This window comes from Octopus bimaculoides, chromosome 12, assembly GCF_046866305.1.
Source record: "Octopus bimaculoides isolate indiv1 chromosome 12, ASM4686630v1, whole genome shotgun sequence".
NCBI classification, from domain to species: Eukaryota; Metazoa; Mollusca; class Cephalopoda; order Octopoda; family Octopodidae; genus Octopus; species Octopus bimaculoides.
In genome coordinates this window covers 23,922,211-23,949,716 of record NC_142939.1, presented here as the reverse complement: position 1 = coordinate 23,949,716, position 27,506 = coordinate 23,922,211, and positions in this window count along the sequence as shown.

Below are 27,506 nucleotides of genomic sequence, written 5' to 3'. Positions count from 1 at the left end.
TGTAGAAGAGGAAATCTACGCTGAACGTCCTCTCGCATTCAAAACAGGGGATCACCTATTTTCTGAAATCGAACTTTCATCAAACCATCAGTTTGAAACTCAATAAATTCTTCCTGATTTTTGATGTCCATGTCACCGAGATTAACAATGAATGGATCAGCAATCCAAATCGAGATATCCATTTGTGGAAGGTCTGCAAAGCGTTCTCGCATATTTTCTTGTAATGCCCGAAGGTGTGCGACATAAATTTGGAGACGGTATCACTAACCATGTTTTTAACATTTGCAACGCTTGAAAAATTATAAAATTCCCTTCGACAAATAATCCTCTAGAAGTTCAACTGATCTTCTCCCACGGTAAAACCTGTATGAAGTTGTTGCATTTGTCAAAAACATCGGCAAGATGGGCACAGTCTTGCCTTACTTCAAGGATTTCTTCATACAAAACTTCATTTCGTCTTTCTACATTAAGAAAAGACACGAGAAAGACACATTCCCTTTGAAAACCACCTCACTTCAGTAGGAAGAAGTAATTGTACGAACTTTCCGTCATTATACATATATAACGCACGAATCGAAAGGACATATATTTTTCTCTACTTAGTGTATTTTAATATAAATTATTTAAACTATTGTGTTTATGATAACTGAAAGAAAATAAATAAAAATATTGTGTATTTTGTGTATGTCTGAAGAAAATAAAATGCGTTGTTTATAACAGCCATCTTGTGAAATGCCTTGTTAAGAATACGTTAGAAGTTATATTTGTAAATTCCTGCTATGGTTTCCGACTGAGTTCCCGTATCATCATTGCCTCAATAACGCCTTAATTTAACGCCACATGCATCATGAAGCAACAATTTTCCAGAGAAAAATTTATAATCCTAATTAGATTCAGTGAAAATGACTTAATTTAGCACTGATACCAAAGTTCGGAAAACAAAATGCAGCTTCTTAACTGTTTGTCGGTTTTCTTCACTCTACAATGACTAGTTAAATTAAATAGACTGAAATTGCTCCTATTTCAAATCTACAAACTGAAGAGACAATTACATCATATGATCTATGAAAGCTGGAAGAGAAAAGGAGTTGTTATGATGTAATAAGTGTTTTTTATCAACATCTTCAAGAAATAATCAACCATTGGTAACTAAATATCGTTATAGTATGATTGGTCTAAAAAAGCCAATACATGTAGTCATTAAGTGCAACAGAATTAATATTTTATATGAACGTTTCGAAACAGCTTATTGAAAACGCTAAGTTCTCAAAACATCCCAAGCTGCATAGAGCGTAGTAAAAGATAATATGTATTCGTGTCAACATTATAAATATTCCACCAGAATATACATAATCACAGCGTGTCGTACCTTTGCATGTAAACAAAACCTCAACTCAGTTGCGATGTAAAAACTATAGTTTGTACGAAGAATATTAGAGTGATAATCATCAAACCAATATATTTATTTATATTCAGGTTGATATGAGGAGAATCTTCTTTAATAAAGCAATGAGGCTTTGAACTCTTGAACAAACATTGATGAAATCGTTCGTATACATTTAATTATCGTATATATAAAAGCAAATACTTCTGCTTTGTACGAATTTTAATTTGAAAATTGAGTTGAAATAAACGTATACATGAAAGCATATGTGTGTGTGTTCGTGTGTGCATGTATATATATGCATACATAAATACATGTATATACATATATGTGTATGTATATATTATATACATATATGTACATTACGCATCCCTTTATTCATATATACACTTATATATCTGTATGTACACATATACTTAGTTTTCATACATACACGCATACATGTCTATTTCTACACACACACATATGCCTTTCTCTCTTGTATATATATATATATATATATATATATATATATATATGTATGTATGTATGTATGCCTGTGTATGCGTGTATATATATTTATACAATTAAAAAAAAACCTGCATTTCAAACTGCTGCTCATATGGGTACGAAGATTCGTCTTTATTATAAAGATTGTTTACTTATTTGACATACTAATTACTATCAAAAGCAAAACCTTAATTAAACATTTGGAATCTAATTCATTTGTATAACACCAAACAGATACTACCATTGAGTAGATTGTTTGTACATGTTTCTGCCTAGTTACATCTTTTTTACATAATATCTTTCTACACACTGCTGATCTTTTGGTTATATCACTGACCCATGCAACTGGATAAACGATAGTACCCATACAGATGTTTGCATTAATATGCACGCGTTTACGTACGAATACATAAAACAGATTGTAACCTTGTTCAGTGTATAATATAAAACTATTGCCAGAGAGATAACTTAAGAGACTAGAGAAAAAATAGCGAATGCCTGATAGTTGTTCAATCTATGAAGATGTATGGCGTTTAAAATAAATCTTTATCTCTTGTTTGCATATGACTATTTTTTCAACAGATTTTTATTGCTTGAAACAAGACATCTTAAGAAATATTTTTCTGTAATATAAAAGTTACCAATTCAAATCTTTATGTTCCATATTTATTATACTATCTCCATTCGTAATTAAAGATACTATAATCATACTGAGTTAATTTATGGAATCAGAAATAACTGAAGATCAGAAGTCTAATGATACATCACAAGAACGTTTTAAGTAATTGTCTAAATTCTCTAAATTCATTTCCTATTAATCTTTAAACATTTTGATGGATGTTATCTATTTTAGCATCTTATGCTCTCTAGTAGAAAGACACGTCTTTAGTTGGAATATATCGAATATAAATAGTTTGATTTTCTCAGAGGTGGTTTTGTTGCATCAGATTATATGATAGATCACAAAATTGTTAAAATTGGCAAATGTAAGCTAATTTAGATTATTCAGTTATTGGCAAGATTTTTGTTTTATATTTAACTGCAAGTTAACAATTTTCACACACATTACTTCAATAAAGAGAAACTTTCCTACAGGAAGTATATAAATATATGAGGAATATGCAAATTAATAGCTTATTTCGATTGGGTACCAATGATGCTTTAATTTATAAAGAAGGGAATAAAAGCGGCAGGAGTGAGCATTATGCCATAAGGAGTAAAATCTGGTTAAGATAAGAATAAACATACCTGAAGATCAAGAAGGTATAGGACGTTCAACCAACTTTAATGGTCAGCATTTGAAAACAGGAGTCGAATCTAACCACCACAAAATATCAAATGTCTCATATACTTGGTGTTAGTGTTTCATCAGTATCAGATCATCTGAAGTAAATCGGCAAAGTGAAAAAAAACAAAGAAACTCGATAAATGTGTCTCGCATGACCTCAATACAATCCCAAACAGGTTCATACACTCCATAATCCAAGAATGAGGGATCATATCGCACGCCTTACGATAGTTGATCCATGATATGGCTAAGTTACATTTCCTCCTCTTGCAGTCTCTGAGTACAGTTTTATCTATCAGGAGTTGATGCTTGGTACCTCTGCACTTATGCTTGCAACCATTCTGCTCATGTGGTAGGACTCCATTTTGTTCTAGATGTTCGCACATTGATTGACTCTGCGAGTATTCCAGTCAATAAGTTCCACATAAGTGGCAAACAGGATATCGACCTGTAATTGTCTACCATATTGCCTTTTTCGATGTTTTTCAGGCACAGCACTGTCCTACCCAATTTCAACTACTCTGGCGTTGCTTCGTTGGCATCTAACAAGGTGTTGAGTTGCGCAGCTATTCGTGCATGACATTCACCAAATCTATTGATCCAGTAGCTTTGAACTCCATCTGATCCAAGGCTTTCCAGTTGCTCATTTTTTTTTTGCTGATTTCCTTCACTTCTCTAACTGAAATGACTAGTTCTGCCTGTTTTGGACAGACTACTGTTTGTTTCAGTTCTTGCAACCATTCAGCATCCTTCTTGTGCTCCTTGCCTTTGCTCCAGATGTCACTCCCAAACCTTTGACTTTCAATGTTATCTGGTATTAACCTTTCATCTGTACACCCTCCATTTATTTCTTTATAGAATCTCTTCTGATCTACTCTGAATAACCTATTCAGAAGGTAACCCCTCATTCTTTGGTCGTATCTTACCAACGAGGCGTTGTTTCAGTTCCTCCACTACTACTTTCAGGCCCTTTCTTTCAATATTACACTTCCTTTTTAGCGCCCTGTATTTTTGTTCGCTTTTAAGCTCCCCTTTTTCTTTTCGGTCTAACACAGAGATTTCCTTCAAGAGCATGTCTAACTCTACCTGGATTCTTCTTTTTTCTACCATGGATCTTTCTTTTTTGTCACTCCCATTATATTTCTTAGTTCAATTTCATTAGTTCAATTTTCATCGATCAACCTTTTTAAGGTTGCAAATAATGTCGCTATCGTTCTCCTGTAGTCTTACTTTTATTCTGTCGTAGATTGCCTTTTGTTCATCTGTCATGTCGCTATTAGTTTTATCGTCTTCTTTTAGGTCATCTATATGTCTCGCATCAAGTAAACTACCACTGCTCCTTTCCTGTGCTTTGAGATTACTCTTATTAGTATGAACTGTATTTTCATTCTTATCTATGCTGCTATTGTCTATGACCGTCTTTTGATAGCTTCGAGCTCTACGTCTCTGTACCAACAATATTTTCTTATTGCTCTAGCTTCATCACATAGTCTCTGTTCCGTGAGTTGAAACAATCCCGTTTCTCTCCAATGATCATAAATACGTTGTCGGTAACCCCTAATTTGAGCACCATTTTCATCTACCGGGTTGCTCAGGTAGTAACACTCCATGACCACAGCATTCATTTGTTTGCTCCTTCTACGCCGTGTGTGGTGGTCCCTTTCTGGATATCGACAGGCTGGAGCCGGACCAGAATCTCTGAGCCTACCGGGTGTAACACTGTCACCATCATTGGCTTCAGTTTCATTAGTACCGTTATTCACAATATTTTGTTTTTCATTGTCACTCATATGAGGTAGCGATTATCAGGTTGCACAATTTCCAGTGTTCTTTTACTGTGACATCATCACTAGATGTATCATTAATCAACCCATATAGGAGACTCCACCCGTTTACTTTCATTATTATTATTATTATCATCATCACTGATATCACTGGCGTTATTGTTTTATGTGTAGTAGTAGCAGCGGTTGGGGCAACAGCAACAGTAGCAGGTGTGGGAGTAGTGATAAGGGTGGTAGTTGGGCCTCAGATTCCTGTGCTAACATAATAATAGTAGTTGTTGTATTATTGTAGTATAAGTAGTATTTAGTATCAGCAGCTGTAACATGTTATTATCATTGTTATTTTTTTTCATTATCACCATCACTCCCACTACCATTGTAGAAGAATAGTTGGACAGCAGATTGGTGAATAGATCATATGCTATAGGTCTATAAATAGATTCGGCACATGGCGGAGAGGTCAGCCGTAGAAACAAAAGGATTTTCGCACCCCTTCAGTTCAGCAGAGGTCAAATGTGTTTACTACTACCAGTGGCCGTTGACAGCGCTGCCTTGAAAGGAAGCAATTCAACCTGTTCTAGTCTATCGTTCTCTAGTTGGTTTTGTTACGTCTTGCCATCTCTAGATCCCACTTTTCACAAAGTTTCCAATGTAGCATTTCCGCTCCCTCAACGTGAAGCCACAGCTTGTAATGATTTTGGGCAAGTCTGCAGCATTCGTTCGCGAAAAGGGCAATGGCTTCGTCCTATCTATTACAGATGTAGCGCAATGGAGACACTTGCTCATCCCTAAGGCTGGCTCTCCAACTTGAGACCAAAACTTGGTTTTGCTCTGCCAGTATGGTGCTCTCAGTCTCTTTTCCTAGCTTTCCTTGCTCAGCCAATTCTACCTATTTTTTCCAGCCTCTTCAGATGTGGTTACATGGACTGTGTAGTACGTTATTGCGTAATGTTTCTTCGTGTCCTTTTTGTACTTCTTGCTTTCAACGCTAACGGACTCTAGTAAGGTTTCTTCACATTTGTGGTAGGTATCTCAGAAAGGCTACGTACGCAGTCTGCCACACATATCAGTCCGCTTCCTTCATTCGATCTCTTCATTGTATAGGCGATCAGAATTTGCACGTGGACGACGAATTCATTGCAACGTTGGGAACTTTCTTGTCCTTCCGTCTAACTTTTAGCTCCTCCTTTGTCCCCTTCAGAATCTCAGTGCCGTACTGAAATTTTGCGACATTACACAAATTTAGTGCCGAAATTATGTTTCTACCATTCAGATTTGAAGACAATATTTTTCTCACTCACCGCAGGTACACTTTGTTTGTCTTTTTCTTTAATATCATTGTGTTTAAACCCATCTGCCTCAAGTATCTTGATCCAGGTTCAACTGCCTTCATTATTTTACCACTTGGCATACATATGTCTTCTGTCCTGACAAGCTTTCCTCGTCTCATCACCAAACTTGAGAGTTCAAACTCCATCATGATATCATTGTCACCATCAATATCATTATTGTTGTTGATGTTATTATTATTATTATTATTATCATCATCATTATTAATATTGATATTATCATTCTTGTTCTTTCTCCTCCTCCTCCCCTCATCCTCGTCCTCCTCCTCATTCTTCTTCTTCTTCTTCTTCTTCTTCTTCTTCTTCTTCTTCTTCTTCTTCTTCTTCTTCTTCTTCTTCTTCTTCTTCTTCTTCCTCTTCTTCTTCTACTACTACTACTACTACTACTACTACTACTACTACTACTACTACTACTACTTATTATTATTATTATTATTATTATTATTATTATTATTATTATTATCATTATTATTATTCGGACAGTTGATCAAATATAGTTCAGTGACTCCATAGCTGACTGTAAATTGTACTTAACTTTGCATTGTTATCAAATATTATCAACGTTTGCTAATGTTTCAGTTTTTAATGTTATACTTCGTCAATATTTCCAATATTTGTGTAAAGGGCTTCAACAAATCTTCAAACATATTCAAATGAAATTTAACGCCACCTCGCATTTTCTATTCTAGTTGGAAGAACATTTCAATTCGATGTTAGGAAATATAGATTCCGTTTCACTTGGCATAAGACCAACGATTGGAAATACAGATTTATCATCAACAAAGATGAGATTTAACTCATTAATAAATATCTATGTAAAACACACATCTGAAAATAATCATAAACTTGTCTCAACTGTTGTTGAGAAAGACAAACATATGCAATATATCATGTTTTGTGAGTTTGGTTGAAGATATTTTAAATCGTTATAATAAAAACAATCTATGGGTTCATTAATTTTGAAATATTGTTCAAACTCATATGGCCGCGGGTTTGTCATATAATCTCTCTGTCTCTGTCTATCTCTCTCTCTCTTTCACGCACACACACTAGTGACCAGAATTTGATAATACGTTTACGTTTTCACTCGAGCTATAAAATGTATCAGCGAAAAGTTTTCAAATCACAACGAAGAGTATTGAGTACAGAAAGATCACGTTAGTAAACATAGTATTAAAAATAAAACTTCACAAAATACACCCACCTTACTGAAGTACCTCAAATGCTACACCAACTCCATCTTGTTTTTCCCTTATTTTATATGCCCCACGGCAATCTTATTTTCCCCGTGTTAAGATTATTACTCTTTTCATCAATACCACCTTGCTGCTGTTGTGCTTTTGTGGCTTTCACATCTATTGTGGTACGTTTTCAAAGAGGATTGTTAATTTTTCTATCCCCATTTCCTGAATACCTTTAATACCATTGATTAACGTGGACACATATTCGGAATAGGAAGAGGAACAGTAGGTGATTGTCTATTTTAAGAAGCTTCTCGTTTTGGAAGGGATTTTTCCATTAAAGGCCATCTAAACAACAGAAAAGTTTAACTCCCTCACGAAAACAATAGCCCCCAATCCTCTGGTTAAACATGATTTATGAACTTTCTCAAATTCAACGTTTTTCAAACAGTCCTTTATAGGTAACCTAGTATTAAGTGATTTTTGGTGAACTATGTTTGATGTCTAGAAGCCGAGGTATATTTGTGTTATTTTAATGGAGATAATCATGTTCTATCTTTTCCTGAAAACCAAGATATTGTTAGCGGGAACATAGAAAAATTGTTTGCAGTCCAATCATGACCATCAAGCAATTAATTTGAAACAGGTTCATGGAAAGATGCAGATATGTCCCAACCTCGCTCTCTAGTAGGCAACCCTGTGATTCAACAAAACATTAAGCTGGATGGAAACTGAATAATCTGTAGACCTAAGCGGCCATTTTGTTGGCTTTGAAGCTTTCTGTAACGTTACAGCTATTTCATCTATATATTGGATGAATCACTGTCTATTTTGAGACCAGACGATACGTACATACATACATATATATACACACGAAGATTCATACAAACACATACATACATCGATACATAGTATATTTGTCAATAGAAAGTTGTCCATTGTTGTTTCGTAAACAGCCGGCTCTGCACGATCTGATTAGTGATAGGACATATTCCAGCAATTACGATCTAATGTACCATCTTCGTCTTCATCTTAGTCGGGCAGTTTGGAGAAGATTTAGCTGCAATAGCTCACCAATCGTACGACCACATAAAGATACCCTTTTCAATTGGTTAAATATACATCAATAAAGAGAATGTTTTTCACTGTAAGGAATTTGAGGTAATGATAATATAACACAAATAGCGTCGATTCAGATTAATTTGGCATGCAGAGATCAGCTAAGTTATACGTATAAAATATCGAACTGGATTGAATTATTTCTCGTATTCGATAAATGAAAATGATAAAGCTACCGAAATTTGTAAGCGATTCCGACGGAAATAGACTGTTAATTTCATATAAGTAATAATATATTAACAGAAATATCCTGTGCAATTACAAACCATTCTTGCTATAAATATCCTATCTTTGGATAAGCACAACAAACACATTTGTTCATCAAATTATCACATAATTCACATCGTGTTCCTTTTTTGTAAATCGATAGAGAAAGGTGCTGAGTTTCGTTCTCTTTCACCATCCGGGAGTAAAAAGAATCAACTTCACTATGAATGAAGCGTACAGATTTAGGTGAATGCTTGCATAAATGATTAATATCAATCCACGCTTTTGATTCGATATATCTCCTTCAGCTCAATTTTTTTTCCATTGTGTTAATTAGATTTCAGTAAAATTTTTAGGAACATTTTTCTGTATTTGAAAATATTAAACGATTTCGCATTTGTGATACGTATTTGATGAGTTCCAATAAAACCAAAAAATAATCATTTTGTCATCATATCCACTCACAAAGAACAAATTAACGCTTAGGAATGAGAATTAAATTTGGTCTTTGTTTCTTTATCAAAATCATTTTCGTTTTGGGGCTGTGTGTCATTAAGAAGTACATTTTGTTAAATTTCACTAACCCTGACAGAAATTTCATCAAGAATGTCTTGAAAACATCAATACACACACGATGTTTCACAGCCAAATACCATTCGCACTTTTAATTATTTGAAACGATATTTCGCATTATTGCTGCAAAATTTGAATTCAGAATGCCTTCGTGTTTTATAACTCACGAATTTTTTACAGTTAGCATTTATCTGTTTGTAGTATATTTATATTCATACACTTTTACACGTTTCAGTCATTTGAGTGTGGCCATGCTGGAGCACAGCATTTAGTCAAACAAACTTTTTCTTTGTAAGCCTAGTACTTATTCTATCGGGCCCTTTTGCCGAGCCGCTAAGTTTCGGGGACATGAACATACCATCATCGGTTGTCAAGTGATGATGGGGGACAAACACAGACACAAGCATATATATATATATATATATATATATATATATATATATATATATATATATATATACACGATGGAAGTCTTTCAGTTTTCTTCTACCACATCCACCTATAAGGCGTTGGTCGGCTCGAGGCTATAGTAGAAGACACTTGCCCAAGGGGACATGCAGTGGGACTGAACCCGGAACCGTGTGGTTGGGAAGCAAGCTTCTAACCACACAGACACGCCCGCGCATAATTTTTATGTAAGCATGTATCCAGACAATTAAAATTAGTACAACTTAACAGTTATCTTCTCAATGCTCTTCAGGGACGATGGTGAATCATAACCGTTAGAAACGAGAAATATTTTTCAGTATTTATTCAGAGACATATCAAGTATGAGCTACTACATTTGATGAACTCCAGAAACAATTATTAAACATTTAAAACTCGCCTGTTAGTCTCAGAGAATAAACAAATTCCTAGCGGCAATCGTTTGCTATTGTATCTGATTTCAAATAGAAAATATGATCATTTATTCAAAGGGTCCTTAATTCTATCCAACATCTCCCATAAGAAACCGTTGGAAATATGAATATCGTTTTGAATGTCTATGATGAAATTATAGAACTTGTTTCTAGGCGCCAGTTTGCATGAAATAAGTGGATGGGCGTTAAATTTCCTATTTAATTTTAGAAATGTTTATAAGCAGATAAGTTATTGTACTTGGAATAATGTTTCAAATGCTTAACATTAATGCTTATCTTTCTCGAATCAGCAAAGAGCTGATAGTAATGACTAGTTGCGAAGTATTAATCTATCGATAGAGAAGTGTGTCCCTAAATGATATTCTCTCACAAGTTATTTCTATAGAAGTTATGTTTAGTACTATAAGTGAAATAAGTAATTATCACGTTCTACTATAAACAGGCAACTCCTCACATACATGTAGATTGGGTTATTAAAAGTTATGTCATGTTCTTGGACAGTGTTCAGTATTCAGCGATATTCAAAAGGTAAATTAAACCACATTGCTATGTGGTTTCTCCAGTATACTCGGTATATTCTTCTAAAACATACTGATAGACGTAAACTGCAGGCTTATAAGTTATCCAACACGAATACCAATTGGAGTGGTTGTACTAAATTATCAGCAATTGATCGTATCACTAAGTTATTAAAGTATTGAATATGCGTGAAAGTGAAACTAGTTCGTAAATATTCCTAGGTTATGTAGCACTTCGTGTCGGGTTTTATACTGTACCTTTCTTAAGATGATGCCATTACAGAACTTCACTGGTATATGAGCATGAAATACTTCAATTATTACTTATTGGAACCTAGCATAGTGTTTGTGTTAACCTATGTTCTTCTACAGGTGAGGCAATACACACTAACCTGCTTGAATAATTATCAGAGAATAGTAGAAGTTACAAAAAAAAAAAAAGCCCATCTAAACAATCATTTTAATTTACAGAAAAGAATTCGTTTTACAGTGTAAAATATGAAATCAACTTAAGGTAATTCTGTCGCCTTTAAACGATGAAACTACTTTCAATCGTTAAGACATCCTCCTTGCAAGGAAAGATGCTATTTCATGCTATTTCAATTAACGGAGACATCAGTATTGGAAACTGAAATAAGAACAACAACCACAACAACAACAACAAAATGAAAGGAAATAGACAAATATCTCATTCTAATCAGGAAAAAACTTATATAAATCCAATTCTTGTACTCAATTCAACATAAAGAACCAGAACAAACAATCACTTAACAGTATCTGAGCAGCTATCTTTCCTGAACAACACAGATTCATTCATAATTTAGAAGCAATAAATTGGAAACGATTTGTTTTCTACTTGCATGTTTTTACCACTTTAACCTTTTAGATATAAATGCCCATATATTTCTGTTGGCCCTGAGTTTAAATGGAGAATTTGAATGTTTCAAATAATGAGATACATTTGGGCAACAATAAATAATCTGATATAAAATCTATACATTAGCAAATTGGGTTATGAGAATTGTTCAATACATTTATGGTAATTGAAAATAACATCTCCCTCTCATAATATATATATATATATATATATATATATATATATATATATATATATATACATATGCGGATGCATGCATGCATGCATACATACATACCTACATACATTTCTATATATAAATGTATATATATATATATATGTGACTGTGTGAGCGTGCGAGCTTGTGTGTGTATACGTGTGTAAGGAAATCAGAGAAAGATAAAGCGATAAAATGTTCTTTTCTGTTATAAATAAATGCGATTTTTTGTAAAGTAACAAGCAAAGAAAATCAATAGAATCATATTTATTTTATGTCATCGTTCTCAACAATCTTCTGGAAAATATTCCCAGCCTCAATAAAGCAGAAACAAATATCAAGACTAATGTAAATAATAGCATAAATCATTAATATCAATAATTTCCACTATTTCTTACATTAAAACCTTTATCATAATACGATTTGTTGCATTTTCTGTCATTAGTATTGGATAGAGTTGAGTTCACGATTAAAAAACTATTGACGCATTTGAAAATAATTGGTAATTTTAACATTTTTTAAAACTGAACAAGATACGAATTGAATACCAGCTGCTGACACGCACACTAACACACACGCGCATACACACACACGCGCGCATACACACACACACGTATTATGTGTATATATGTGTGTGTTTTGTACCACATCAGTTCCAATCTTGCAAAAACTAAACTATTACTGGATCAGCACATGCAAATATACAACAGACTACTTGGCGCTTTAAATGACTTTCAGCAGTAACAGCCTGTGTAATGAAAACGCCGTAACAGATATTTTGAGCAGATACTATTTTCTGTCGATTATTGTAAGCGAAAATTTATAGTGTACAAACTATTGCTACTACTACTACTACTACTACTACTACTACTCTTTTTCTTCTTCTTCTTCTTCTTATTTTTATTATTATTATCTAGTCGTGTTTGTTTGTTTGTCCATGGATAAGATATCCCAAGAACTCTTGGATGGATTCAGATGAAACTTTCAGTGATGTTTGGCCTCGTGACTGGTACGAGCTGATTAGATTTTGGGATCGATCGAATACTGGACAAGGATTCTGGATTATTTTTCCAGTTTTGTTTTTTACTTAATTTTTGAGAGTGGCTGGGTTCGTTTAGCATTCTCGTTTGTGAGAGAAATCGAGTTTATTTCAGATATTCTCATTTTAAAAATCATCTCTGGCTAATCGTTCAGAGTACGAACAGTGTTGCATTGGCGGACATTTATGCTCTCTGAGTGCTCTTGTCATTGTTATTATTTCTCTTTATCACAGGTTTTGTTGTATCCTCTGGAGTCTTGCATGCGTAGCGGTTTTACTACCTGCAGCTGACGGTACCATGCTATTGGGTTTTTTTCAGCTATCTAATACTTTCCTGATTATTCTGGCCGTGCCAAGGAGGTTAACCTTTTGTAACCTTCTACTGGGCACTCTTTTCCAATTCCCTTTATATTCCCCTTGATGCCTTCTGATAATATTCCCAAAGACTCAACAATAATTGGCACTAACTTCACCTTCTTCATTTTCCATAACCGAGCTATTTCGTACATAAGAGCGTTGTACTTATCTGTCCTTTCACCTTCTGCCTTGTCTATTCGTGGGTGAAAGGACTATGCGACATCAACTATATAGCATGTGTGGTACATCTTGTCCACCTATATTATATCCGGTCTATTATTATTATTATTATTATTATTATTATTATTATTATTATTGAGTTCTGTTTTCCTCCCTTGCCAAGTGTTTACCTGACACCTAGGGCAGAGAAACGCATTTTACATATCGGTAGGCCGTTAAAATAAACACATCAAATAGTCTATTTACAAAGTCATGTAATAGAGAAAAGGGTCAAGAAAGACAGAAATAAAAAATAAAAAATAAAATAGTAAAGAAAGAAAATAATGGGAACAAGGGAAAGAAAATTCAAAGCAGCAATGCTCTTCTTAATACGTGTGGCGTACCCGCTAAGACAATCTTTTCCACTTTCTGTGTGGATGTTAAGCCAGAGATCATTCTTAAATAATTTTCAGTTTCTTTTTTGATCATTCCAAGTGCTCCTACAATCACTGATATTGTAACCGACTTGAGATGCCACCATTTTTCGATTTCGATGAGCAAATTTTCGATGAGCAAATTTTCGATGAGCATCAAAATCTTTTTCCGATACGTTTTGGTCACAGGCTATGCTCATGCCAATCAATAAACAGACTTTATTCTTTTGGTCTTTCACAACAATATCTGGTTTGTTTGCCTTGATGGCCCGATCTATACATACTGGGATGCCCGGTCTATACATTATGCACTTAGCACTCTCTGCTGTGTTGTCTATTACGTATTTGATGTAATCGGTTATTCATGCTTGCTCTTGGGCAGCAAAGATTAGCGCCTCCGTTTCCGGTTTTAAATCACTTTTTCTCTGTCTATCTTATCTTCGAAATACCTATGAAATTATCCATGTATTCTTTTCTTTATCCACCTATTTTCATGCTTTATCTCTACAACGATCCCTCTTACATAAGCCTGACCTTCTTACTTCCAATAATAACAGTTTTGCGGCATTTTTGCTATGTTGTTTTCTTCTTCTCTAATGCTGTGTTCGCATCCAATCAGTTCCTTTCCTCCACTTTTTCTTGGTTCATGCAGTCTGTGTTTTTTGGGTGGAGTATCCCATATCTAGTCAATAACTTTCTTGTCTTTCTGTCTAAGCTGTTTAGTTCATCAACTGTCCATGCGATCATGCCAGCTCCATGTGTTGTTAGCTTCAATCTTATTCCGGCCGTTTAATTTCGACTTAAGGATCGGTTTGAGTTTGCGCAAGTACTCCACTTTATATTTTTCTATCATTTCTTTCTCCATCAATTTATCTCCAAGTACTTAAAGCCCGTTTCTTCTATTTGCTTCATAACCTTCCCCGATGGTATCGCTAGCCTGTCCATACATTTGATTTTGCCTCCCTTCAAGAATAATACACCGCATTTTTTAGTCCGAACTCCATTCTGATATCAGCAATGAAAGTATACACCGTATTACCGAGGGAACTGACTTGAGATTCATCTTTACAATAAAGTTTGAGGTCATCCATCAATAACAAATGACTGACTTTTTGTTGGCGGCTTTTGAATACATTACCAGCCTTTGCTTTCCTCGGGAGCATTGTTGGTGGTATCAAGCACTGTACAAAGATCATTGTGGATAGGCAGTCCCCGTGGAAGCTGCCACCTCCTGATTTCTATTGTCCTTAAACTTCTTCCATATGCAGTCAGTTGCATCCTACACTTCGCCATACTTTTTCCAAGAATGTATAATTACATCGTACGACTAATGGTAGAAGACGTTTGCCCATGGTATCGCGCACTGCGACTGCATACGAAACGACATGGTCGCAAATGGATCTTCTTGACAAATACAATATATAACAACTGCACTCAGAGTGGAAACCTCCGCCGAGGCAACACCAACGTCCTCTCAACGATTAGCCAGAAATGATTTTTAAAATGAGAATATCTGAAATGAACTCAACTGCTCTTACAAACAAGAATACTAAAAATGAACCTGACCGCTCTTAAAAATTAATCTTTAAAAACCATGGAAATAATCCAGAATCCTTGTTCGCTATCTAATCGATCCTAATGGTAGTCATGAAATGTGAAGGTGGCTGCAGACAATTTAGTAACAGTAATGCATAGTTTATCCTTATCTAATATAAGCCAAAGTTAACAAATTCACCATTCAAAATAGTTATAACCTATAGGCAAATAATTGAGAAAGACTCGAAAGTTAATGTAAGATCGTAATCATGTAAAGTAAAGTAAATATAACAAACAATCCCGAATCTTTGTCTGGTACTGGATCGATCCCAAAATGTAAGTCCTTCGTGCCAGCCACGTGGCTAAACATCCCTGAAAGTTTCATCCGAATCCATCAAGCGATTCGTGAGATATCTTGATCACGGTCAAGCAAACAAACACGACTGAAAAGGACACCTCTGCCTTATCGAATGCGGAGGTAATAAGTAATGTCGAAATAACTTCTATTTATTGTGAGAAGTACAATGGCTCAGTTTTAGTATAACGCCATTAGGTTTACTATGTTATCATTCTAAGTTGACTCTAAACCGGACTGAGCAGAAAATGTTAAGACGCGGAACTAAATGGCACAGCAATTTAGTCATTCATTTAACCACATCTGCCAATAAGTAAAGCAACAACATAAAACTAAACTCAAATTGAGACGACAGTGACGAGACTGAGTTGCCCATGCCCTGAAATGAATTTCTATGTTGAGAATCCATGTCATATCCTATCGTTCCCACAAATATAATTACTTTTGATAAAAAAAGAAAGAGACACATTCACGTATGGAATAATTTTGATAGTAAATATCCTCAGTCACGTTTTGCCATTCTGCTTAACGAAATTTTGAAGAAATTATACTTAATAGTCGTCAAATACTTCTTATAATCGATAGTTGTTTTGTCAATGGAATACAATTCAGAGATGGTCTCAAGTGCAGATAGCCTTTCAATATTTTTGACTGAGGTCCCAAAATGGCGCCCTATAGAGGGTTAGTGGTGGGAAAATCCATTAGGTTTTTCTGAGCAATGTTGTGCGTCGATGAAAATCAAATGACTGGTACATCCCGGAAGATTTTCGTGCTGGAGCTAATAATAGTTTCCATAAATCCACGGGCATCACCTCGAAGTTAATAAAGAAAATATTATTATTATTTTTTTCAATTTCACTATTATTTTCCCGCGTATTTTATATCCCTTCCTAATGGGAAATCATAATATCACCTTACACAAGTTTATATCCACGCGTTTGTCTATCTACATAGAGATCAATATATCTAGACCATTACCCATCACCGTATCAATACATACATACATACATACATACATACATGAATGAATACATCCTGGTAGATATATATACACACATGCATATATGTATACATACACACACATATACTTGTACAATCACACAGATATTAATTCCGTTTATAATATAGCAATCTGTGAATTTGTCACGCAACGCGATAATTTGCTGTATATATTTTACAGTTATTGTTAATAATGCATATATTTAAGGCATGCGATATTGCACTCGTAAAGAGATCTAAACTGCTGGCATCAAGAGAATACTGGTTGTTGTTGGCAAATTTCCACATAAACAATAATATCAACCAAATTTTCATTTTATCTCAATCAAAGAACAATGAATGGCATCATCATAGATTTTAATACTGCCTTGTGACTCAGAAACTTTTGGCCATTAGTATAAGATCAAGGCAAGAGAAATTTATTTCTATAAAACGATTTTTTATTCCTACCACACGATCCACTCCAGCAAATGCATATACACACATTCACACAACAAAGAAAATATGAGAAAATGACAACGCTAATGTTGGTATAAAAAAATGGTTGGTTTAACTGTGCAGTCGATGACCTATTCCGTAACGCAGCAAACAATATAAGTTGTAGTTGTATACACAATTTTATATTATATACGTATATGCTCTGGTTTCAATACACGATGTGTTGGATTTTGAATTTCATCCCTACGTGGAGTGGGGTACCACAACAATATAGTCGATAATAATTTCGTTCCGTATAAGTAAATGCATAATTCTCCGGATTTGTTATGAAAAGTTATAAATAATCAATATCACTGCTTATTTTAACATAGGTATTTGACATTCTACATCAACACAGTTCCAACGATACTTGATAAGTTGTGTAGCTAATTCAAATACTAACATGTTTTCTTTAGAAACTATCACATATTTCTAAAAGAATATATATCTTTGTTAAGAAAATATTAGCGGGTTACGGCTTGTGGAGTCAAGAAGATAGCCTATAGCCATATTTGCATTAATGATGTTGACAGTTCATGTGAACTTTTTATATGCTTTGCTGTCGTCTTTTATTCTTAATTGGTTCTGATATTGTCTCTATATATATTTTAAAAAGCTGTATCCAAAAGTTAAGAAATTACTACATTTTAAAACTAATGCCATCGATCTTTACTGATGTCATAATCTAAATGTATGATTCAAGACTGATTTTTACTGGGATTTGACCGATCTATTCAGTAACTTCTGACTTATAAGAGCCTTCCTAATTGAGTGATCATTGTATCATTGAAAGCTGCTGCTGTTAGTATTGAATATTAATGTTACGCATATTTGTTACATCCATTGCAATTGTTGGTGGATGATCACTCATTTTATTTTATTGGATGGTTGTTATTAAGAAGTTAGAATGTATATGTTAGGAAGCATATGTCTACTGGACATATACATTCAGCAGTTTCTTTAGTTTATCAATTTGAAAATAACAATCATTATTACTTATGCATTTTTGGATCACATTATGAAATACAATCAAAAATAGATGGCAAGTATAGATGAAGCGAGAAAAAGTGATAACATTTTGCTGAATCTATTTTCGTGGCTTGTTGCTCATCAAATGAATTTTGTAGTTTCATATAGAAGAAGAAATATTTGATATTATATTCCCTGTAAAAGAAAAGGGACAAACGATTTTAACTTACCGTCTACATGAAATATCTTTTGTATTTAAATTATTTGATATGAGAAGGAAACAGCTGTATACCACGGCTTAAGGTTTGCTATTAAATATCCGTTTCCTTCTAAGAGGCCAAAGAATAAGACATACACATTTTTAGTAAGAGGAGACCTGCGTTAAATATCAAGAATTAATAGTGAATTGATTATTGTATCTCAGGTAAAGTTGACGTTGTTCTTTGAATTAAAAACTGAAGTAGAGCAGTTTGTTCTCATAGCTGAGGTATCCATCCCTCTCTTATTTGTTCTATATGTATATTTCGAAAACTACGATTCACTGTAGAACGACAAAGTTTTAACATGACATGCCCACTTCAAAATACACTAAGATTGCTATAAGATTTATGCTCTTTAAATCTTCTGCATATCAACCCAGCGCATACCTCATCATAGCAGCAGTCCTCTAATCACTTCACACTAAACATCTGAGACATCCCTTATACTGCCGCGTACCTCATCTACTTGACATTTCGGCTAAACTTTCACAATTATTATTGATATTCTTAGCAGTTCTTATAAATCAAGATGTGGCGAAGATAGTGCCGAGGATTACGCATATACGACAACAGCATACATGTGTATCGTTGTTTATAGATATTTATTTGGTACTTGGACTTATAATAAAGAAAAACACCATAAATACGTTTGAGAAGCAATGATTTAGAACACAATTTTTTTTTTGTTACTAACGTTTACATTTACAGCAAAATCTATACATGACTTGTTAACCGAATCTGCATTACTTCCAACTGCTTATATCTACATGATTGCACGCATACGGATACATATGTACTCATATTCTAGAATTTCTGCATGCGTAAGTATGCGAGTTTTACCTTATAAGACATGACATGTATTTCTTATATACAACCCTATACACATACACACACATATATGCTTTGATAAATACATATGCAGCGATAATGACGTGCATGTAAAAGCTCAGAAAAAAACCCAGCATTCAAGAAGGAAAGAAAGTTCTCCATGTAAGGTTATGTATAGACTTTTGTACAAGTTGAGTAAAAGAAAAGCATGTGAAATATGCTGGTGGGTGACTGATTGATGTCAATATAGAGCTACAATGAAAAAAATATATATGTAGGTACAAAAAGGAAATAATCTTCTGTGATAAGTATTTCTTGCATTTGAGATTTAAAAGCCACGTTTTGTAGCGTTTCACTGCATTTTGTTTTATTTTTGGTTCATAGAAAGTAATTCGTAGAAAACGAAATTAAAAGAAACTCAACCCGTAATATCAATACAATAAAAATAGCATAAATTGATCTGGAGTCTTTATCAGCATGCTTTCCTAATGAAATCAGGAAACCTGCGGCATGATTAAGTCATGACATTACCCAAATAGCTGACGAGTGTAATTAAATGTTCCGACATTTTCACATGAGAATTAATACACTTTTTTTTTCGAATCCCATAGGTTTCAGGCTTCTTTTCATCTCTCAGTGTTAAAAGTCTGCAGTAATATTTTAAGAATGAACCTTCACCATCACATATTTTCGAGTAATCTCCATAAAAAATTAATTTACGTTTAATTAAGTAACTGAATATATTCATGAATACTTTTATCATATATAGCAATAAAGTAAAATAATTGAGCTCATTTACGACAACGCTAAATCTCATAATTATTATTTCCCTTTGATATCACAATACAGTTTTACTTTATTTTATCATGTTTGAATTCTCTGTACAGTTTAGAATGCAGTAGGGACTCGAAACTAATTGGAAGTGACATATTGCATGGACACAAGTCTATTAGCTCTTCTTCCCTTGGAACACAATGCATGATGTGGCATCATCTTGAATGTATATATATATATATATATATATATATATATATATATATATATATATATACATATATATATATATATATATATATATATATATATATATATATATATATATATATATATATGTATGTGTGTGTGTATGTGTATGCGTAAATATGTATATATATACGTATATATACAAATAGATACATAGGTGCACACACATATATAAATACACACAAGTATATATGTATGTATATATATATGTGTGTGTGTATTTATGAATATATATATATATATATATAGGCATGTATGCGTTTGTGTTTCTTTCAGTTTTACTTGAAGTCATCTTAAGAGAGTGTTCCAGGCGATGGCTAAGGCGACAAAGCGTCTTGAGGCAAAAGAGCAGCTGTTGTTTGTAAATAGGTGATTCATCTGGTGTGATGGTTGTGCTGCAATGTACGCACCCAAGTTTAAGCATCTGTTGGTCTGCAGAATCTCAGACTGAGAATGATTGGCATGTTATAGAAATCGTGAATGAGCCATTAATACATAATATTTGGAGAATCCACCTCCGTGTTTTTCTCTTTCGCCGAAACACTTTCAACTTCCAATTTTATCTATATCTATATGTAAGCGCACCAACCCCTGGAACCAGATAATAAAAAGATAGGTAACCATTTCCTTACACTGAAACGGAATTACTAATTCGAATTTCAAGTAATACCATGGATTATGAAAAAGATAACAAAGGTTCGCATACATACATGTCCTATTCAGAGCGTTTTAGGACGCGATATTTATTGCATCCGGGAGAGAACTTCTGCCACCCTAGCTCAGGGACCAACACACTACGTTATTTCGATCTTATTGGATCTCTTCGCTGGTGGACATTCGTTTTCCAGGCATTGCAGTAGTCTAACCTCGCTTGCAATGCAGTGTCATACAATCAATCACTGATTCTGTAATGTATATGTATGTACGTATATATATATATATATATATATATATATATATATATATATATATATATATATATATATATATATATAGGAAAATGAAAAAAAGCCAGAATGCTGAACTGGGAGCATAATTTAATAAAGATTTTTTCTAACCGGTTTTCATTGCGATGAAGCAAATTATCAAGAAGAAGGAGAATGAAAATGTTTTTTTTTCAAAGAAGTACAAAAAAGTACAAAATGAAGAAAATAATATATAAAACAATAATATTATATAAAAAAAATAAGTATACCCATACATTATATTGTCTTTGAGCTTTTGTAGTTCAATAGTAGTTCATGTATAAATTGGTAGGAAAAATAAGGATGCATGAGAGTTTTGTTAGGTTTAAAAAAAGGGTTAAAAGTTTGTGTTAAGCAGGAAATGTGGTGTCAAAACAGGAAGTGTATGTAAGGGGAGACAAGTGTTTTTAGTTAGAGTTATGAACTCTTTTTTTCCAAACAGGAAGTTTGTGTCTGTTCATAGAGAAATAAGGTCACTGAGGGGTGTGTGTGTTAAGAAATGGTTGGAATTTCTCTATGAAAAGATTCTCCTTGTTGATTCTTTCTTGTGTGGAGATTCTGTCTTTACATTGATAGAAAGGGAATATAATGAATTTAGGGTTTTTGTTTCTGGCGCAAGAGTCTATGTGGCCACTGAGTGGAATTTGGCGGTATTGAGGGAGGTTTATTTGTTCCTTATGGACAGCTACTCTTCTACGTAATGGGAGGCTCGTCTGTCCGATATAGAAGTTTTGGCAACCTGCGCAAGTAAGGACATAAATGAGGTTACTCGAGGAAGAAGAGAAATTGGTTTTAATTTTAAACTTTGTTCCTCGTTTGCAGGTAAATTCAGAGCCTTCAAGTAGGTAGGGGCAGGTGCCACAATTAGGGCGTGCACATTTTTAACTGATGGGGGTGGAAGTGGTGTATGTAGTTTGGAATTGGTTAATAATGTTTTCAAAGATTTGTGTTGCCTTTTGCATTTAAGGACTTTGTGTGTATTACTGATATTGTTCATTTTCGGGTCTGTGGTGAGTAAGGGGAGGTTTTGTTTAATTGTGGTGAATGCTTCGATGTTATTGGGGTTATGGGTGGAGATGTATGGAAGTATTTTGGGGTTGGGTGTGTTATTATGTTGGTTGGTTTTTAGTGTGTTTTTGTCAAGTTCCTTGGCACGTTTTATTCCAAGACCTATGAGTGTGGAGGGATATTGGCGTTGTAAGAGTGTTTTTTTGAGATCTTGTAAGCGTATTTCTCGAGTGGTTGGGTCAGAGACAATGGTGCAAATTCTTTTAGCTAAATTAAAGGGGATATTTATCTTGGTGTGTTTTGGGTGGCATGAACTAAAAAGGAGGTATTGTTGTGAGTCTGTAGGTTTGTGGTAGATGTCGGTTGTGATTTGGTTATTAGGTGTTTTTATGATTAAGAGATCAAGAAAAGGGAGATGATGTTTGCTGAATTCCATAGTGAATTGAATGTTGGGGTGTATGTTATTAAGAATGGATTTGAATTCTAGAAGTTTTTCATAGGGTTCATTCTATATGATGAAACAATCATCCAAATATCTTTTCCAGTTATCCATAAAAAAGATGTGGAAAAGGTGTCCAAATTTCTGACGTGAGGTTTCATATAGTGTTAATTCAAAAAAAAAAACCATTATGAGGTTCGCAAGGACTGGTGCAGCGTTAGTACCCATCGCGATACCACATTTTTGGCGAAAGTATGTGTCTGCAAACAGGAAGTAATTGTTGGTCAGAATGAACTTAAGTGATTCTATGATGAAAGTTGTGTTGATGCGATTAGGAAATGTTTCTGGGTGTTTGTGCAGCCAGAATTTAATTGCCTCAATCGCATATTCATGAGGGATATTTGTATAAAGGTTGACCACGTCAAAAGAAACCAATAGTGACTCCTCGTTTCTTGTTTTCGGGAGGTGATTGAGCATGTCAAGATCATCTCTGATGTAACTTTTGATGTGGCTTAGGAAAGCTTTCAAAAGAATGTCCAAGACATTGCTTAAACCTAACAAAACTCTCAACTCTCATGCATCCTTATTTTTCCTACCAATTTATACATGAACTACTATTGAACTACAAAAGCTCAAAGACAATATAATGTATGGGTATATATATATTTTTTTATATAATATTATTGTTTTATATATTATTTTCTTCATTTTGTACTTTTTTGTACTTCTTTGTAAAAAAACATTTTCATTCTCCTTCTTGATAATTTGCTTCATCGCAATGAAAACCGGTTAGAAAAAATCTTTATTAAATTATGCTCCCAGTTCAGCATTCTGGCATTTTTTCATTTTCCTATTATTTCTCCACGTGCGGTTAACACAACCCCACTATTTACTGACTTATATATATATATATATATATATAACAGAACGTATGCATATGTATGTATATGTGTATTATTTATCTATCTATCTATCAATCTATCTAATGTATATTCTGTTTTTATTACCTAAACAATATTTTGGGCAAGGAAGCCGTTTATAATTATCTTTTGGCTAAACTTATCTTTACCTAAAATGTTTCGATGATGTAAACGGTCAATTTATAGGAGCATTCAAGCTTATTACGAAGAATAAAAAACAGGATTTTCATGAAAACACCATAGAATGTTAGATATTATGTTGGAATTAGAATTAAATTTGTATTAATTAATAATGTTTAAACGGCGTTGAGGCGCAAATATCCCTTGATTAATGACGGCTTGCAATAAGAGAAAATGCGAAAGCTCAAGAGTCACAACTATTCATTTCTAAACATGTAAAATGAAACCGAACATCATGATTTTAGTGAGAAATGAGCTTGATTGAATTGGTCGTACAGTTATCTGGGGAGTGTAGGCAAGCCAATGCCGTGACATCACCGAACGGGTGATGGTATATTTATTAATTATACGAATATTTGGTGGTTTATCTTTCTTCGTTATGATGCTGTTCTCTTTGGATAGATTATTAATTGACTATCATACCTAATAAAGCTGTAAATTGGTAGATCTCATCGACTGATAAACATTGCAATCCGTTACAACATGGAATGTTCTCCGACTGTAAAATCAGCCTATTTCCAGCGTTCAAATTATGCAATAATATTAATTGAAGAGGGAAGGCGACATCTTGCAGAATCGTTAGCACACCGGGCATATTACTTAGCGGCATTTCATCCGTCTTTACTTTCTGAGTTCAAATACTGATGAGGTCGACTTTGTCTTTCTTCCTTTCGGCGTCGAAAAGTTAAGTACCGGTTGAGCAATGCGGTCGATGTAAGCTACTTACTCCGTCTACCAAGCTGCTGGCTTAGAGGCAAAAATTAAAACCACTAACAATTAAAACTAAAATGAACTAAACCATTACTAAGCGATGATGTAGTAATTGTTTAGCTACATGCCAGTGCTTGCTTCATAAACATATAATTAAAGTCTTTTCATCTCATTCTATAACAATGCCTATAATATTCAATGTTTGTTTTTTCTTCAAGACAGTAAACCATGATGCAAAAGACACTTGGTGGTATTCTTACTTCCTCAACCCAATGTTTAGACATTTACTCAATAGATTTTGCATTTTTTGTTTATTGTCTGATTAGTGTAGCTTATTAAATTAATGCAATTAACGGTTAATTTATTACTGTAAAATTTTACTGAAAATATATGAACAAATGTAAACAAAGACTGATACGAGAGGAATTTTGAGCAATAGCGAGTGAGTTGAGGGGAAGAGTGTAAGGATTGTTACGGTGCAGATAGATATGAGTTCCTTGATAACTTTAAGAAAAAAAAATCAAACGAGTTTGAGTGTATAATGTAATGGGAATGAATATTTCATCATATTTCTAGAGAAGAAATCATGCTGGTCTCACATTTTCTTTTCATTATATATACAATCTCATAGCTAGATAACATCACCAGTTTGACAAATATTGCTCTTATTTTTCCATTCCATTACGTGCATTACTGACGGAGCCTTTTTTAACATCCTATATTTACTCTCTGATTTGTACGTTGAAATATTACATTTCTTTTTATTTTGTCACATGATAGAACTACTGCACTGAAGCTACCTCTCACTGGTTCTAAGAAACACATTTTCTGATAAATTTTATATTATATAAAAACACTTATTTCAAGTCACAATTTAGTTTCTGCCATTCTGAGAGGAAAATTTGAAATATCCATACAAATTTGAAGCAAAAGGAAATAGTAATAATAATAATAAAAAAAAACAGTAAAAAATATAAAAGAAAATATCCACAACAATACTAAGAGGCATATTTTGATAAGAAGTGAAATCTCGCAATATATTTGAAAGATATGAATAAAGTATACAGTAAATGCAAAAAACAAAAGCAAAACATTTGTTGCTTTATCGTTGGGATGCTATTTATTGAAGAACAGTTCCATACAAATGCAATGCAAGAATAACATTCTTTGTAATTTCCATCGAAATATATATATATATATTTCTTTTATTTTATTTTCACTGATGGAGTCATAATCAGAAATAATAGAGTAGCACGAATAGAATGGAAATATCCTAAATAGAGAAATAAAATGTGAGTAATGTCTATTAAACTAAAAGTAAAAATTGGATATAATAAAATTCGTTACTTATTCCCCTACAATAATTGTTGACCTTGGCGAACTTTCCAAAATATGCGTCCTAGATATAAGTTGTAGGATTGTTCCATATGCTATAAATATATATACTATCCAAAAGATCGAGAGTTCAATTCCTTTCGGTAGGATTACACAGTATTCCTATAGATGTAGACAGAGAAGAAAGTAATTCGAACTAGTGTCAATTAGCTGATCTCTTCCTTAGTTTGTAGTGGCGCTTTGATCACTCATCTCATTATATCCATATCTTGTGGCTAAAGCACTGAATCACACGTTCACTCTATTAAAGGGAATAACCTCCAGAAATACAATAACGTGGGAAGCATAATAATTTATTCGGAATAGCGGCTCATATTATGGATCAAATTTTTATCCTTACTCCAGTTTATTGTTGTTGTTGGCACTCCGTCGCTTACGACGTCGAGGGTTCTAGTTGATCCGATCAACGTAACAACCTGCTCGTGAAATTAACGTGCAAGTGGCTGAGCACTCCACAGACACGTGTAACCTTAACGTAGTTATCGGTGATATTCAGCGTGACACAGTGTGACAAGGCTGGCTCTTTGAAATACAGGTACAACAGAAACAGGAAGAAAGAGTGAGAGAAAGTTTTGGTGAAAGAGTACAGCAGGGTTCGCCACCATCCCCTGCCGGAGCCTCGGGGAGCTTTAGTTGTTTTCGCTCAATAAACACTCACAACGCCCGGTCTGGGAATCGAAACCGCGAACCTATAACCGCGAGTCGGCTGCCCTAACCATTGGGCCATTGCGCATCCCTTCCAGTTTATATCTCATATAAAAAGTACATCAAAATGAAAATAGTTAGTACTAGTTACTACAATATAACGTTTGATTCGTTTTGTTTCAGATGATGTAAAAAGGTTAACCTTATCAAGCCAAACAACAAATCATATATCCAACGATTGCTTTAGTGTTATTGCTGAATGTTATCACACTCTGTATATACTTGTATTAATACCATCTCTGTTCCTCCCACTCTCACATTTTCTGTCTTCCTATCCCTCTCTTATCTCTTTTCTCTTTCTATGTATCTATCTCATTCCGTTCAAATCAGTGCGGTCGAGAGGTACCATTGGCCATATTGTTTAGCGTATAGGAGATCAATTGTAATGGAAGAATAAAATTATTAGAGATAACAACCAAATTATTTATAAGATATAGAATCTAATAATTAGATATAGAATCTACATACAATTTGTTATATAAGAAATAAATTGCTAGAGATAGATTTAAGTATTTACTTTAGCCACCGAAGTGTAATGGGTAAGAGGATTTTGTAACAATCATAGATAAAATATGGAGAAAGAGAAGTGGTATTTTTTACACACAGATATCCTAAGAAGCCTAAAATATTAAAGATAAAATACAACCAAAGCTCTTAGTTTAAATCCGTATCTTCAATCGAAACTGGATATAAATTGAGAAAAAAAAACATATGGTATATACTTAAGAATATATATATATATATATATGTGTGTGTGTTTGTGTGCATGTGTATGTATGTGTATGTGTGTGTGATAGAAATCTACGTACAGGCATACATACACACTATCACACAAACAAATACGTACAGAAACACACAATCAGAAATATTTACAGATACACACTTAAACACACCTACATATACGCAAACACAGTCAAAGACT